This window comes from Pleurodeles waltl, chromosome 11 (genome assembly GCF_031143425.1).
Source record: "Pleurodeles waltl isolate 20211129_DDA chromosome 11, aPleWal1.hap1.20221129, whole genome shotgun sequence".
Lineage (NCBI taxonomy): Eukaryota > Metazoa > Chordata > Amphibia > Caudata > Salamandridae > Pleurodeles > Pleurodeles waltl.
This window is the reverse complement of record NC_090450.1, coordinates 908,772,257-908,790,420: the sequence shown is the minus strand read 5'-3', so window position 1 is coordinate 908,790,420 and position 18,164 is coordinate 908,772,257. Positions and strand designations below refer to the sequence as shown.

The window sequence follows — 18,164 nt, the reverse complement described above, 5'->3', positions numbered from 1 at the left end:
TAAAGTTGAAAGATTTCTTATTGTATTCCGAGTCAAAACCATTACCACATTTTCAGCATATCTTGACTGCTAGATATACATTGAAAGATAACATTCTGAAAGATAACCAACAGAAGCTGGAGTGAGAGCACAATGGATACATGCATTTATTGACATTTTCCGTGCCATGTTTAAGTAATATAGCACATATCTCCATTGAGGGATTTTGTCTGCTGTACTGTGAGATGAGTCAACAGGATGTATTGAGTCAGGAACAAATACTTGTTGTAATTAAAATGTCAAGTGATCACTGGTGTGTCACTACTATGATATAAAACCAAAAGAAGTGTAAAGAAACGATTCCTTGAATAAGTGGTACATAATTCCAAGAATTCCCCTCAAACGAGGTACCATAGTTACCAGCTGCCAGGCTCATGTTTTTACTACTCTAAGACCTCCCTGACTAATTACAATCAACCTGGTCGTGAAAGTTAGGTGTTAAAACGCCTGTGTGCAAAAAAAAAATTTAACATTTGTGCAAAAAGCTAATTTTATCTATCTTATTTGCAATAAAGGTTGAAGCAGCCTCGACTAGGTCCACAGCTATCAAAGAGACTGCAGCGAGAAGCAAAAGACAGTCTGTATGCCCAAAGAGACGAAGTATCAATAGTCAACACTGTAACACGCTGTCATCCATTCGGGTTGACTGGTCACAACGTGTAGGGGTGAAGACTCCTACAGATGTTGGAGACAAGTGCTCCTACAGAAACCTCATGCTCTGCATCAAGGACATCTTCTCAGTGTGACATCGGCCCGGAGGTGGGTTACCGGAGTGAAGATGGACTTTCCGTATTGAACTTCAGTGATAGCAATGGTCTAAGTCATGGATAAGGTTGTCCTTTCCGAGCTGCTCATGAAAGTGATAACTTGGAACTTGCTCCAGGGGTTTTGTCTGGAGTGACAATGTGGATACCTCACCTGAGCTGCATGTCTGGACAGTGTTTGGGCTCACCCTTTAGAAGCAGAATTTAAACATGTAAACTTGGCTGTCCTTCCCTGGGGAGAGGAGTTTGAACAGCCGAGGGATTTATAATGATGACCTGTCCACACTGTGTTGTGCATCAAGTAATTACAGTTGGGGGTCTGCAGATTTTTTCTGTCAACATATGTAGTGGTGGTTGGGCTGTGATTCCAGACCCAAATCCGTATGCTTTGGCAGTGAGTGCATATTAGATCCCCACCTCCAGGACTGTAGATGCATTAGTGGTGGTTGGGCTGTTACCCTGTTAAGTTTTTGACAGCTGCATACAGGGGCCCCGCTCGCACCTGGTTTATATGAAGTTGCTGTTGACCCTTCAGTCTGTATGACTGTGTGCCTATAAATCCCTATTGGTCTTTCCCCTCCACCGGGGTATGTTTGGTATGAATGTATAGTAAAACAGTCAGGGTCCCTTTCCTGCATTTTGAAGGTGAATAATTTTGGAATCTCCCAGAAATGGCAGAGTTAAAACTACACTGGTTGTTTTTGTGTGAGAAAAAGGGAAAGAATAAAGCAAATGTGAGAGGGTGTGCGCCTGCATGGCAAACTTATGCTTTGACCAACCAAAACACTACTATGGTCTAAGCAATGAACCAGATGTTTATTTTACAGAACTACAATGCCCACAGCAAAGAGGATGTCAATACCACTTTGCTGCCCTGAGTTATCAATCACAGCTTTAACATGTTAGACAGAAAGGATGTCTTCGTTCCCAGAGACATGATTCTTTACTATCTACAATTCAACCAAGATGTAAGGAAACAGGCTTTTTGCTGGTCCCCCCTAACTTGTTTGCCTCCATTTGGACTATCAGCTGATGGTTTTCAACTATGAGAGTGCACTGAAACCTGCAAACCAGACCTCTGTGCCAGTGTGCCAGTGTTTTGACCTCATGCAAAGTATATGTTGAATTGGATACAAGGTCTGGCTTAATTATGAGTCCCTAGTATATGGTACCAACGGTATGTAAGCAGAGTGTCCACCCAGGGCTGCAGCACTATTTGTGCCACCCTTTGTGAAATAACATACAACATGGCCCCCAGCCTGCCACTGCAGACTGGAAGGACAGAGTTTTCACTGCCCAGTTTGACTTTGCAATTTAAACCTATAACAAAGCCATCCTATTCCTTAACATTACGTATACATCTCGCCCAAGGAAGGCCTATTGAGTCCTATGGCAAGGAGATGTATTTTGTTAAAATGTGTTTTGCAATATGTCTTAGCAGCAACACTTCCAAATTGTCATTTTGCTGTGGGTTGGTGGCCCCTTTGGCTAATACAGTGTCATCGGGAGGCATCCCAACCCGGATATATTTTGATTGGCACTGCCAAAGTAGGTCATGTAAGGTATCAAATTAATTGAGGCATTAAATGTGACTTAATTATTGTTCATTTTAAAGGTAAGCAACTTTTATGGGGTTGCCACGCTATGCCCCGGCTCGTCCCGTGGTCATACAAAAGGCACTGACACATAGATAGCTTTTTGTCCGTGTAAACGACTCCCAGGCCAGGAACAAAGGCTGCTGTCGTACTGGAAGGTGTGACATCCTCTCACAAATTGGCTGCACAGGGAGTTAACCCAAAAGGCAAGCCTAAAAGGTGAAGCTGCCTTTGAAGGGTCACTGTGACAACGCTCTCAGGCAGGATGCCTTTTGTTTCCTGCAGACAGAGAAGAGCCAGGGACAGAGGAGGGAAAACCAGTTCACAAATCAGTTTTTCAGGGACATGAAGCCCCATGGTAGCCACACCTCTGGGGTTGGCTACCAAGGTCCTTACAGTCAAGGAAGGCTTCAGCCATGCTGAATGTGGAAGGAATGTTGCACCCCGGGAGAGTCAGATGCCACACATCACCAGAACTGTGTCACCAGAGAGGAGGAGACCAAAAAGCCCATTGGCTAGTGATTGCGCTGTTCCCCTCAGGGCACTTTACTGGGATATAATAAGCACCGTTGGCACCTGAAACTTCAGTACTCGCTGGACTTGCAAAGAGGGTGAGCAGGAGACCACTCTGCACCCGTTGAAAGCGGACAAAGAGAGGCTGCGACGCCAGAGTGACTACACCTGCTGCACTTTGAGCTAGTGGAGTTTGGACCCTGTTCCGTGTGCCTAGCTTTAAAAAACGCTGGTCACGAGCCCCAGTCTGAAGCAAGGACTCCAAGGGACAGTTGGCTGGCCCCCCGGAACATCAGTGGGGACTTTAAAGCTGAAGGAACCCAAGTCACATGCCTGGTAGCCACTGCAGAAGTCTTGCTGCTACCAGACATCCCCAAAGGCAATTCAGAGATAGCCAAAAGGTGCACTCGTCTCTGCTGGATCCATGAGTGTTGCCTGTGACTGGATTCATCACCGAGAAGGACACCAGACTCCACCAAAGATTTGCACTGTGAGTGCTGGGTTGCAAAAGTGCAAGGTCTGAATCAGCAGCCCTTGGAACCCTGCAAAGAGGACTTTGTGGAACCCCGAAATCTGTGGACAGAGTCGACCCCCACTCACCTGTGGTCTGAGGACTCAACCTAACTTCAACCCCTGTGGACTGCACAGCATCAGAAGTATCCTTGAGCATCTTTGAGTCTGTGTCTCTCAGCATCAAGACCACTCTATTATCTTCTACGGTGGTCATCCTTTAAAGTTTAAATCTTGCTCTAAAAATGCTCTGGTGGCCAAGACACTGTCCAACGTATCATCTCTGGACCTCTGTCCTGCTGGACTTGGTTAACCAACTTGGGCCGGGGTTGCTGAACTAACTTTTCCAAACTTTTCAAAAGTTTTGTTGACCAATGCTTATTCGTGGTTGATGCTAAAGTGATTTATTCCTTGAAAATTCTATATCTCCGGAACCCTCTGGTGGGTTTTGATGATCAAATTCTCTAAAGATTCATCAATGGCTGACTGATTCATAAAAATCTAATCTATTTTTCTAACCTGCTGCCTTGTTTCTTTCGTGTTGTGTGACTTTCTTATTCTGTTGTTTGGTAATTATTAAATGCTTAACAGATTGTTCCTTTGCTAAGCTTTACAACTCGCAGCCTAAGCTATCCAGGGTTGAGCTAAAGGTTGGGTAAACGTACCTGACTGGTCCCAAGATGGTATTTGTGAGGGTACTGCATGGTAGGGCTACCAGCCATACAATATAGTACACCCCAAATCCTCACATACAGCCATTAATTCTCCCTGAAGGGAGAGTACATTTAGGTCAGCCCTGTTTCAAAAGTCTCCACGAGCAAGACTGAGTGCTTACAATTAATAAACATGGATAAATAACCTCAGTTCCTCTACATATGCTTTTGCCATTTCATGTCTGACCTGACAGGCAGCAAGGTGTATTGCTACAAATGATTATAAGTATACAAAGAGTGGGCTTTAGATCCACCCAAAGAAGTATTCCTCTCTAATAACCTTATGGCATTGGGTGTTTGATGTATTATTTGGTCTCATATGACGTACTTGCATAGAAATGCATGAAGAACTATTTTAGATCTCAAAAGTACACTGAATCATCACATATTAAATTATTTGTCTCAAACATGCATTATGGAAAGCAATGTTTTTGTTTTAATTTTTAACTGCAGCGGGCTTTTAAAATGTTCTAGTCACGAACTGTGTGTGAGAGACATATGTTGACATAACTTTGCACACACGTTTAAGAGTACAACCCAGCTGCTTAAAATGAAACAAGTAATGGCAAAGCCAAAACATCTGACTTCAAAATGGTAATGCACGAAGAACAGGATTACACAATTGCAGTTTACGTAATTTGCTAAAATGTAAAGTCAGACTTATTGGCCTTGCCAATACTTGTTTTCTGAGTATGGTTTGGGGTACACACATTGAAATAAGTATTTGCTGGGGAAACGAGATCTAGGAGATAAGTCTACACACAAGCAAATCATGGAAAAGTCAATGGAAACACCCGGACAAATAACACCAAGTAAAAGAGTGATGATTCAAAATTCTTATTCTGGGAACTCAGTGATTATCTGAAGTCAGATGTCCTGACTGCTGCCTCACAAGGTGAAGAGGGAAAGACATTCTATTCAATCGAGCACCATGAAATCCTTGGGTGTATATCGCCCTATTCAAATAACCTAATCCTAATCCTCAGTATTGAAACAATCCAAGGATTTCTGTACCATCCTGGACTCGAAGAGAGTAAACACAGTGGCCCAACTGTTCCTCTATTGGCGTCAGGATTACGAAGGGCAAAGCGCTAGTGCAGAGTAGGAAAACCTGAATGTTTAGGGAAACAGGAAGATGGAGCCTTAGACATAGGTTAGGGGACTAGCATTTCAAGGCAGACGCTGAGTGACCTTTATTTTCAAGTCATCATTTGTGCACCTACATGAGAGGGTGTGTAGAGGAGGCAAACCATGCCTGGAAAGTGTGCATCTTGCTAAGGTTTATTCACCATCGCTCCGGTTCACAAAACGGCCTTTCCTTTATGTTTCATGTTCCCTTATCCCCTTCGGTTCCGATTATACCGGCTCAGTTAGGCAGGTTGCTGTTCCATTTGTGGCTTCCTTCATCGAATGTTACTGGTTTCTGCATCATGGCTTTCACCTGGTTGTTGGGAATGTCTCCTAGTCTTCCTCAATGGTCACCACAGCCCTACTGGTGGCGGAGGCCAAGACCAGGGGGATACCAATGGTGAATTACTGTGAGAATTGCTATTATATTGCTTTCCTATTGAAGTACTTTTACCCTGGACTTAAAGCGTGGTTGTGCGAGTATGCATTGTGAACTTCCAATAATCTTCAGCAAATAAGAGATGCTGAGTGTTTCGAGGAATACTTACCTCACGACCAAGCAGTGCCCTTTAACTGTCCACAATGTTTGGCCATTTATCAATAACATTTACGACGGCAAAAGGGAGGGTCAGATTCACGTTGTATTTAGACTCATCTGTCCTTATAGGTTGGGGCCAAACGTTTTTGTCCCAGAGAGCCGTGAGGAATACATACTTCCTTGTAAGGAAATCTATTTTGTGTTTTCCCAATTTTAGATAACTGGAACTCTAATTTAAGAATTGCCTGTGGGTTGCACACTGACGAACATGGTACAGCGCCATATGTTCTGAACAAGTACGCTTTTGTGTTTTCATTTCAGCTCCTCCTACCGTTTCCTTGTCGGTTATCAGAGGCCTTGGTTGCCTACAAATGCACCCTAAGGCTTTTACCTACCATTGAGGAGAAAGAGTTACATGTACAAGCTGCGAATGGGTAGTTCAAATAGCTTATTAATACTAGATGTCCATCTGGACTAAATCAATTTCACACGCTAATGCCTATATGCATGGACTTCTGTTTGCAAGGCTACAGAGACCTTCCTTTTCCCTTGGTTAGGTCCAAGGTGTCTCCGGATTTCCATCCGCACCAAATTCCACCTTCCAGTACCATATCTCTACCTGGGTTCTCGTGGGGAGTGATTACTGCATCTACTTATTTAGTGGATGGGTGGTTCATATGTACATGGAGTTAACAGCAACTTATTTTTTCCTCTTCGATGCCCCCTTTTAGTGCGGTCACAGAGGAAGCCTTCTGTATCCACCGCCCCAGAGTTGTTGGTGCTCACATTCCTGGAGTAAGCAGCAGGTTTTCATTCCTTCGCACCACCTCTCAGTAGCTTTTGGTGCAGGGCACAGGCCTAGTAAAACATTTTATGGCTGAATTGAGTAGAAGGGTGTGTGAGACAATGTGTTGGCATACGAGCAGGTGCAGGTCTGTTTGCCTCAGGTGTTTCAAGGCCGTAATGACGTCTGGCAGCAATAAAGCAGTGACAGGGGAAACTCCAGGTACCCTTATTAGAACGTCAGACTCCAGATTTGAGGTGTTTCCTTCGCAGAGTTTAAATCGGCTGTTCTCAGTAGAAAACTTCTCAAATATTTTGCATGTTATGAAACAGTAGTGTGCTTCCTCATTTTTGCGATGGTCTGGTTGGTCAAATTGTGCTCTTATCTGCTTGGTACATCTTCCTGTGACAAACGAAGGGTGACGAGGTGGTAACGAACATTTATGCTATTTAATCTGAACAAAGGATGTGGTTAATCTGTAAATAACAAAGGTATCTGACTCACTCTCTCACACATGAAGGATTGCGCAGACAAAGTTGGATCCGTGTAAGTATGCCAGGTATTATCGACTATAAGCCCAACGTTCTCAAATCAATAAATGACAATTAAAGATACAAACTAGACTATTAAGATAACAAGAGCAATGCGATATGGAAAAATCATATCTTGTAGGGCGATAATAAGTGTTCTGCCGGATCTCTATATCTGAGGGGCCAACCAAGTAGGGACAGCCCTATACTGCCTCACAGAAATTGACACAGTAGACAGAACATTCAATCTATGCCGTGGATTTGATCTTATATTTATTTTCCTAAATTTTGCCCCCTTTGACGACTGTCTGGTTCACCTATGTAATCATTTTGTATAACAGCACCTTTGATTCAACAGCAAAGGCGACATGAAATTAATGTAAATAAAAGCTCAGGATGGAGTAGCATTCTCACATTGAATGAGCCCTAAATGTGACGAAAAATGCACTTAATAGAGCACAAATTCTTTTGAGCGTCTCTATACTTCTGAATAGTGTTTATTCTTCTCAGAACATATATATATATGCAAATATATTCACTTAAAAAACAAAGTTAACAGGGACATTATAGTTAGGCTCACATTACACATACATAACCATAGAAATTCACCTGTTAGAGTTATTTCAAGTAACTATAACTTGCTCCCTCGCCATACACTGCTAGTTACCCCACAAATTACAACACTCATGACATCTCTGATAACATAATTAATAATGTCACTGGAACATGTGCAGCAAAATTATTGATCAGTTAACTGTGCATGGCAGAGGAACAAGTTATTGTAACCTTAGGACGCGAGTTATAGTTACTTGAAATAACTAACTGAATTTCTCTGGTTTTGTACATTTAAAATGTGAGCCTAACTATAACATCCCTATATGCTTCGGTTTTTTTAGGTGAATTTCTATGTTTTTAAAAAATTCTATTTCCTAACTATAAAGTCCCTGTAACCTTTGTTTTTTTCAGGGAATTTCTATGGTTTTTTTTTACGTAAAGTAATTTTCATTACTATACATTAATCCAAATACCACATCGCACAGCCTTTGGCCATGTGTGGCAGTGGGTGGCCGCAGGGCCTGCAGCCAATCCCTATAACAACCCAAATCTGCGCTGTGCATGGCAGTTGGCTGTGAGCCACAGTGGGTGGCCCCAGGGCCTGCAGCCAACCCCTATAACCACAAGGCCCCTATAAAAACCTGCACTGTGCACAGCCAAAGATGCAGCCAACCCATATAGCAACTCAACCCTCACACAGCCTTTGCCATGTTCAACAGGGACTGGCCAAAGGGCCTGCCCGGCAGCCAACCCCTATAACAACCCAACCCCATGCTGCGCACGGTCTTTGGCCATGCGCGGCAGAGGATGGCAACACGGCCTGGCCAAAGGCCCTGAGGCCAACCCCTATAACCACCCAAAACAGCACTGTGCACAGCTGATGTTGAACATCAGTCGTGGCCGATGGCCAGACCTAACGGCCAACCCCCCTACATGTACCCATCCCAAGCTGCGCACCGCCTTTGTCCGTGCGCAGCATGAGCTTGGATGCAGTGGGTGGTTTTTTTTTTCCTAGATCTGCGGATCCACCTCTGGATTTGCACATCCACAGATCCAGAAGCGGATCCACGGATCTGGTAAAAAAATAAACAAAAATAAATAAATAATTGGGCAATTTTTCACCCATGAAGGGTCCCTAAGGGACCCCTCTATGTGTCCTTTGGGGTACCTTCGTTTTTTCCCTGATCATTTCCCACCCCTGGAGCCGATGGGACAAAAGAAAATGGCAACCAAAATTTTTCTGTCAGGTTGCAGCAAGCTAATTAAGACCCTGCTTTTACCCCGGATCCGCAAACTCAAATCCGCGGTCCTGTATATCTATATTTTTTTACCTACAAAATCTCAGAAACTACGGAATGGATTTACACCAAACCACAAAAAGCTTGCTTTAGGGAACAAGATATAGCTTTCTGCCAAATTTGGTGTAATTCCGTTGAACGGTTCGGGCTGTAGTCGTGTTGAAAATTTTGAAAAATCCCATTGACATAGAATGGGGAAAAAGTTTTTAGGGACTCCCTCTTTTTCTCTGCCCCAGCTTGACAAATCACTCCAAAACATTCTAGAAAGCAGCTGAACTTACCAAAGTCTAAGTTTTTAAAATGTCGTGAAGATTCGTCAAGCAGTGCCAGAGTTATTATCAAAACAAAAAACGCACCATCTATGGTAAAAAAAAAAGTCCGAACTATAACTAGCTAGTGGCGACTGCCACTAGGTTATATATATATATATATATATATATATATATATATATATATATATACATACATACACACACACACACAGACACACTATAATTTCTTGTTTAAGTTTCTCTGTGCATGAAGCACAAAGCAGAAATAGCCGTGGTCTGTTAAAACTGCATCCAACTATACAATTTAAGATGTTACTTTTTTGGTAACAGTGCAGCTGATGTCAGATGTTATATCGACTGTATTAATGCGTACAAATCACAGCGGCGCTCAAAACCTGTTGCAGTTACAGTGAAACTCTTCCCTTACATGTTTATAGGATGCTCCCTCAAAACACACTTCCCAAGATTACTACTAAACAGTTTTTCTTAGATTGAGCATAGCAGCGCGCAAGTTCTGCTTTTACGACGTGTTGGTATGTATCTGGGCTTTTAACCACGCCCACCGCACACCCATCACTATCACTCCTCATGGGCTTGCCTTTCAGAAATCCTTTCTTTTCATTGGTAAATGCTTTACGTTTCTCCCTCCTTGGGTTTTTTTTTTTTTAACCGCCTTGGCCAGCCATGGCCATGGACGCTGTTACATGGATAATTGCACTTTGGCCAATAACTTTGACTGCGAGTGAACTTATTTTTCCTTTTTTTTTTTTATTAGGGTCGAGCCTGCGTTGCATGCGCTCGTGCATGCGTATCGCAGCGAGACGCTTTTGTATTTAGAAAAGGGCTCGGAGCCCTGTCAACTTCACGTCAGTGTTTTTTATTGCTTCGTGGGCTTGCCTAATAAAATCTGCTTGCTTTCATTAGTCGAAGGCAAGCATACGTCATGCCTTTTCTGGTGGCTAGCCCTCCTCGAGCGCAGCGACCAAGTACAGAAAACATGCGAGGCTCGCTGTTTTCCATCGGGCTCATGGACTTCTTTTTCTCTAATTTACGAGCGCGATCTCGCTTGGCAGAAGTCGAGCGCTTTACATAGTTAATTTAACTTTTTCGGGTTGTGTACACAAATGCACTTTTGCCCGATAGGTGAAAAGACGGGTTAGGAGTTTACAACGCGATCAGCTCTAACATGAGCAAACGCGAGACCCGTTGCATTGTAAATGCTTGTCTCTCCTGCTTACGCTTTGAATCGGCTCGCTTATGCCAACTGTTTTACTTTTTATTTTCAGTTTGTGTGTCAAGAAAAGTCCAGTTAGGAATTTACAACGCTAATAGCTCTAACTCGTTTTCGATTGAGACACGTTTTTCGGGTCAGAATTATGGATTTCACTAGTTACCTGTCTATCTACCCAACAAAGATATAGGCACTTGAATACGTGATCTTCAAGTTCTCTTTCAATATAATTTTAGAAAGTTACCCTGCAAAAAAAAAAAGTCTAGTTCGGACTCCGCATTCCGTCACTTGCTAGCCTTCAATTGTATGTTATTTCAATATAACACTGATTGACTACGCATAGTGGCTGTAGCTGAACTCACTTCGCCTGTAGGCGCACGAGACACACAGGATGAGCGCAGTCACCTCGAGCTTCGTTCTGTCACTATAATCTCACATCTTGACTCTCCAAAGCTCACCCTAACGGCGCCACGGAATTTAATTTTTAATGGAGCGTCAAACTTGCAAAACCTTTCTCGTGAAACTTTAACTTTCTATCAAAAAACTGTCATTCCTGTGGACTCCTGGACCCTGAGCGGCGGAGGGTTGTGTGCACTGTAGCATAAACTATCCCTCCTGGTGCTCAACTGTGCTGTACTACTTGTATAGTGCTTTCCTATCACTTACGATGCACCAGTGCGCTTTCCGGCAGTCCCGCAAGCAACTAGACTTTTGTTCATTGGCTAGTATTGAAATGAAGGCGCTATGTCAAGAGTCCTACATAAAACATTAAAAAAAAATGCGCGCCGAGATGCTGGCTCCAGACTTGCTCCGGGGAACGTGCAGCTGCGCTTGAGCATGAAGTGTAGGTGAAGAATGCATGCAGCAACTACTACCCTCCTTCCCATGTAGGCGCTACATAACGGAAAGGCGGCAGTTCAACTGCTATCCTGCCGGTCTGCGCGTGAGTGGAAGAAGCCTCCCACCCGAGCCGAAACACTACCGTAGACGCAGTGAGAGTAGTGGCCTAGCGCCCCCAGGAGTAAGAAGTGTTCCAGCGCCCCGTGGAGTAAGAGTAACGGTCCAGCGCCCCCAGGCCTGGAGTAACAGTAGTGGTCTAACGCCCCCTGCAGTAAGAACAGTGTTGCTGCGCCCCCTGGAATAAGGATAGTGTTCCCGCGCCCCCTGGAGGGAGAGCAGTGTTCCAGCGCCACCAGGAGTATGAGCAGTTGTCTACCACCCCTAGGCCTGGAGTAAGAGTAGTGGTCTAGCTCCCCTCCACCTGGAGTACGAGTAGTGGTCCATCGCCCCCCTGAAGAACGGCGTTCCAGCGCCCCCTGGAGTAAGAATAGCGTTCCAGCAGCCCCTGAATCCACGGTGGTGGTCTAGCGCCCCCTGTGGTTGTAGCAGCGTTAGAACAGGGTAGCGCAGCGTCCCGCGGACGTCACGCAGTATGAACCGGGAACGGTTGACCTCCTCTCGCAGGGCGCCCCGGCAGTGTGACGGTTGTACTCACCTCTCGGGCTCGCGCGGGGACTCTCCTCACAGACGAACGCTCGCCCTCCGCGAGTCTCTCGCTTGTTGTGATAGTGGCGGATGCTACACGCCCCCCTGCTCGGAGCCACCCTCCGCCTCTTCTCCTCCGTGGCTGGGCGGGATCCCGGAACCCGCGGCTCTCTGGCTCTCCTCAGGGATGCGCTGCTTTCCGTTTCCTGGATTCGAAGACTTGACTGCACGCATTCCTGCCTTTCCGAATTAACAAAACATCCCGTGCAACAAGATTGGTGTTGTTAAATGACAGTAATATAGCCAGGGGGCGTAGCTTCAGTGGGTGTGTGCGCGACGGTACACCCCCTAGCAAATATATTATTTATTTAATAAATAGTTGGGTACAGAAGCTTGCACTCGGGTATGATAACGTGTCTGTCGGTTTCTAGGATTTTTAAAGTAGACTTAAAAAAACATGCAAACGCTCTCTCTCGTCTCTGTTTTGAAGTCTTAAAACATGGTTATTTTACAAAATACTGTTTTCAAATACTCTCTCGCAATCTGCACCCCTTTTCCTTTCCACTGGCCTTTAAGCCCACGTGGTATGCTGCTAAACCTTTATGTACAATGCTTATCTAGGGCAGGTTAGGGAATGTAGTTTGTAGAAAATAGAATGTATTGATAGAATAGAGAATGTAGGATATGGTGGTAAACCAAGTGACTGTTGATAGAATCAGTTGTTCCTGATTCATAATGGGTGAGGTGCTTTAAATAAACTTTCCACGTTTACTCACTGTACTTTGGATTTGGCGTATTCTTTCCCTTGTTACACTGGCGATGAGCGAGGGATGTTTCAAAAGCAGTAAAGGCACCTTAGTGTCAGGACGGCTTCACACTTGGAGAGCTATGACGTTTGTGGTGTTTTCGCTGTGGCACTGTAGTCAGGAGTGAAGGCTGCAGCAGTCAGCGTGTCGCAGAAGATCCTGGAGCAGTCTGTTGTTGTGTTGTCAGCTGGAGCGAATGGCGCTCTGTGTGGTCCACAATCTTTGGCAGGTTATGTAGCGCAGCGGTCAGATCGTCTGCCTCAAAGCTGGAGATACAGGTTTGCGCCTTTTCGTTGGCATAACATCCTGTGATTCTGGGCAAATCAGTTAATCTCCCCGTGCGCATGGACAGTGCCTTGAGACCCTCACAGGTGTTAAGCTGCGCTATATAAATCTACATTTACATTTTTTGATATGTTCTGTGTGGTGAAGGGGAGCAGGCGGTGCTCTGGGAGATCCAAGTTGCACGAAGACGGAGAATTGTTTGATGATGTAGTGAGTTTTCAAGGAACCAAGGGAGATTTCCTCAAGAAAGCACATAAGACAGCATGCGTGCTGTCATTTTGGGTCAGAGAAACTTACTAATCAGGAGAAACGAGCACGTTTCAGCAGCAGAGCATGTTTTATCTGTCACGGTGACAGGCACACTTCATTTTTGCGATCAATGCCCCCATTAAAATGAATGTGTTTTGCCTGTTACGGTGGCAGGCACACCTGTTTGTGGCAAAGCGACAAGTGCGTTCAGAAGCAGAGTACATTTTGCCTGTCACAGTAATAGGAACGCCTGTTGGCAACAGAAAAAGATAATTTGGGCATACTAAAAGTGAAGTGGTAAGACATAACTGAATAAGTGCACTGTGTGGAGACAAATATACTGGCAAGCAGAAAAGTACTTGAGGATGTTGTTTCAAGCATCATGGTGACAGGCACACCAAATCATTCAAGCCTGCACTGTATTGTAAAAAGAGCGTTAATAGTTATTTGGAGTTTTACAAGGGGTCGATGGTTACACACATTTTCAAGGTGATGTATTGATGGTTATAAAAAGCAGTTTTGGCAAAATATAAAGCATAGCAGCTGTATTGTCTGAAAATATAGAGCGTATAACTGAAAATATATATTTTTATTAAAAAAATTATAAATCTTACTGTAGGGTGAACTATGCCGAACGTAATACCTCCACCTTTCCTTTTAAATAGTCTAAGTGAACCAACTGTAAGGTGGAGTAAGTGGAAAATATGGTTGGACATTATGGGAAGGTGTGTGAAACTACTTTGAATGAGGAACGCAAATGTGCACTTCTATTACATTGACTTGGTGAGGAAGGAAAAGAAGTTCTGAAGAATTTACCAGAGTTAGGCGATGATGAACAAAGGGATCTGAATGAGGGATGTTTATTGAAATTTGATCATCACTAGTCGCCGCACATTAGTACCATTCTTGAGAGGTACCATTTTGGCCTGAGGGAGCAGGGCAAGGATGAGTCTATTGAGGTATATGTAACAGCACTCAGGAAATTGGCATCAACGTGCAAGTTTGGAGGGGCCCACAAAAGAAAGAATAAAGGATCAACTTGTGTTAAGGTGCAGAAGTGATAACATCAGAGAAGAGCTTCAGCTCAAGCATGAACCACCTTTAGAGGAGGTGATATTAGTGACAAAAAAGGTTGAACACGTGATGAAATGTGTTTCAGAATTAAAAGTTTAAAAGGATAAACTGTCAGAATTGGTACAGCCGGAGAAGGTGGAGGAACTTGTCTGTGAGGTGAACAACAAACTTGGGGTGAAGAAAGACTGAGTGAAATTTGTGGGAGAATGTTATTGCTGTGGCAGGAGCGGTCATGAAGCCAATGCAAAAAAAGTTCCTGGATTTGAATGTGATGTGCCATAGCTGTGGGAAAAGAGGACATTTTAGGAAGTGCTGCAAGTCAAAGTTAAACAAAGACTAAGGTAACAAGGTTAAAACATCCACACACGAAGTAGCATTTCAAGTTAAAGACCCTGAAAAGGAGCATCCGAGTGGAATTGTAAAAATTGAGGGTGTAAATGTAAACATGAAATGTGATTCTTGTTTGCACTTAACCATTATTTCAAATGGTACTTGAGGCAATGGTATGAAGGTAAAAACAAGTTGTGCGCAAAAAATGTAAGTCCAGGTTGATATGGTGGTCAACCAAACAAGTTTGTCTGTGGTTATTTTAATGCGTCCATTGAACTGAAGGACAGATATATTCTTGGAAAGATGTATTTCTCGAAGAATGAAGATAATTGGGGGGTCTCATCAACAAGTACTAGGGGTGCCATTTAATCTTAATGCTGAGCCTCATGTACAAATACAAGAAATGGAATCAAATGCAATAGATTTTGTGACAGAGTTTACACAATTATTTATTAAAGGGTTAGGTTGTTTGAAGGTGTACAAACATCAAATAAGATTGAACAACAGAGTTGTACCTGTAGTGGCTAAAGTGAGACATATTCCAGTGGCAGTACAAGATAAAGTTGAGCAAGAACTAAAGAACTTAATTGATCAAGAAATAATAACACCGGTAGGAGAAACTGTATGGTTATTACCAAGAGTAGTAGCTAAGATGATTAATGGTGATATTAGACCCTGTGTCGATTTAAGAGCACTAAACAAAAAGATTATTGTTCACACATTTCTACTTCCAAATATTGATGAATTTGTGTCAATCCTTGCTGGTGAAACATATTTTACAATGCTAGATCTTACATCATCGTATCATCAGGTGGTATTGACTGAATCATCTCAAGAACTCACATCGTTCATTACACCAATGGGAGAATTTACGTTTTGGTGTATACCTTTTGATTTTGGTGTCTGCAGCATCAGTTTTTCAGAAAGTGATGACAACAGCTCTTAAAGGAATAAAAGGCATGAAATGTTATCAGGATGATTTGTTGGTGTATGGTAATAATATTTCTGAACATAATTCCAGAGTAAGACAACTATTACTTCAAGCAGTTTCAACCTTAAAGCAGGAGATATGTACATTTTTGGTAAAGGGAGGTAAATTACCTAGGGCATTTAATTTCAGGAGAAGATGTAGCATCTGAATAGGAGTTGATGGACTCTATTGTAAGTTTGTCAAATCCTATTTCAAAAGAAGAGGTGATATCTTTTCTTGGGATGGTTGAGTGCTATGGTAAATCCGTAAAAAAAATGTGGCAGAGAAATCTGTACATTTTGAGAGGTCTGTTGCAAAAGAACAAGGAGTTTGATAGGATGACAGATTGTCAACAAGAGTTTTATAACTTAAAATATGACTTAAGCAAGGCTTCCATTTGGCAAGCATACAGTCCAGGAGAAGAAACATTTATAGTTACAGATGCAAACTTGGTGCAATCTTCAAACAAAGAAAAGATCAGAAGGAAAGGGTGATTGCTTATGCATCAGGATGTTTACGTGGGGCAGAATTAAACTATTCTGTGATTGAGAGGGACGCCTTGGCCACCTTTTGGTCATTAAATACGTTTCAGAATTTTGTTTGGGGCACAAAGTTTAAGGTATGCATAGATCATAATCCGCTAAAAGATATTTTCAAAAGGAAAGATTTGGATTATATTTCGTCATGCATCAGAAGATGGGTGATAGCTTACAGGACTTTGTTTGCTGTAGAACTTGTACCTGGTGTTTACAATTTACCAGCTGATTGCTTGTCCAGATTGGTATCTGCACAAGTACTCGAAGAACCAAAATAAGATTGTTTTGAAGTGTAAATGAATGTGAAATAACTTTAGGGCTATTGACAGGGGAGACGTGGAGGGAAGAACTAGGAAAAAATAATAAGTTGACTCAGGTCATGCAAGCAATTCATACTGGTAAATGGAGAGGAATAACAAAAACCTGGCTCTCAATAAAAGATGAGTTAACAGTGGACAGAGGTTTACTATTAAGTGGTAGAAGATGATTTTCCCTTCCAATTTAAGCTAATATCTGAAGCTCATCAAGGACATATAGGGATTGTAAAAACAAAAGCAAGACCAAATTTCTGGTGGCCAGGAATGGATTTAAGTACTGAACGTGAAGTAAGGGATTGTGTAGACTGTAAGAGTAGCAACAAATGATTGACACATCAACAGATGCCATTGTGGGTCCTTTAAGAGGGAAACAAGACACACCTTATTTATTTGTACTGATGGATCTATATTTGCAGTGGGTGGTCGTGATGAGTTTGCAAGAAGTAACATCAAATGTAATCAAGTTTCTAAGTGAGATATTTGAAAGAGAAAGTTTTCATGTATCCGTTCTCTCTGACAATGGTCCTCAATTTGTATCAAAAACTATGGAGGATTTTCTACAATCTTGTGGTATTATACATTAGGAATGTTCCATTTATCATCCAGAGACAAATGGAGCTTTGGAGAACTTTAACAAAGTAATCAAAGAAAATATACAATTATCCAGACTGAATAGTTTAAATTGGTAAGATGAGTTACAAAGATGTATTACAGCACATCGAGTACCACCACACAACTATACACGAAAGTCACCTGTCTCATGGATTGCGGTCTTGTTGAACTGAGAGGGGCACCCAAGGAGCTGCCATTATAGGAAAAGCTACAGCTTGCACTAGCAGTTAAGCATCACAAGCGCAGTTGTGGCAGCATGCTGTGTATTGATTAGTAGTAGTGAACAGGACCTTTGTACCCTGTGTCACTTGAGTGAGACCTACAGGCTCACACACCTTTTTACAAGTTCCACTGCTGTGTGTTTAAATCACCCTGGCTTACATCAGATAGATGTGAAGTGCTGCGCAGCACAGGAGTGGTGACTCTGTGCTGGATGTATGTGTGCCTGGGAAGGGTATAGTACAGGGATAGAGCAGTACTGTGTAGTATATGCATGGTTAGTGCACATACTGGGTGTATGTGTTCATGTGGGGAATGCATTAAATTAGAGATGTGGTGTACAGTGCATGCACGATGAAAGCATGTGCTGGTTGCATGTGTGCTTGAGTGAACTACCATACATAAAGTATGAAGTATTGTGCAGCATGCACATGGTGAGTGTGTGTGTGTGTGTGCTGGCGGTGTCTTTATTTGTAAATAGCACACCATGGTAAAGTATAGAAAAACTTTAGTGGTGAACAGTGCTCACAGGCTGAATGGATGTGCCAAATGCATGTGTACTTGTAGAGGTTCAATGCATGGAGGTAACAGTGCTGGACAATAGGTATGCTGTAAAACATCCCTCTCTCCCAGGGCTTCAGTGGAGAGCTGAAAGAAGAAATCCTCCTCACCCCCCTAAACCACTTTCTGAGTAAAGTCAACTTACTAAATCTTCGTGAGCTGAGAGCTGCTCCGACGACTGAGAGAACTCCAGTAATGCGGTACAGGAGACAAAGTCTGCGCTGCCGGGTGCTGCAGCAGGCAGCCCAAC

General features: G+C 43.0%; 1 protein-coding gene across 3 annotated transcripts in view; it reads right to left on the bottom strand.

Moving 5' to 3' along the window:
- Positions 1–18,164, bottom strand: part of HVCN1 (hydrogen voltage gated channel 1) — a 264,968-nt gene that overhangs the window by 155,705 nt on the left and 91,099 nt on the right. Inside the window, exon 1 of one of the 3 annotated variants that reach the window (XM_069214858.1) lies at positions 11,966–12,232. The exons of the other annotated variants lie outside the window; for them this stretch is intronic. The gene's annotated coding sequence lies outside the window, so the exon portion shown is untranslated. Of the gene's footprint in view, positions 1–11,965; positions 12,233–18,164 lie in introns of those variants that run through there. 3 annotated transcript variants of the gene reach the window in all.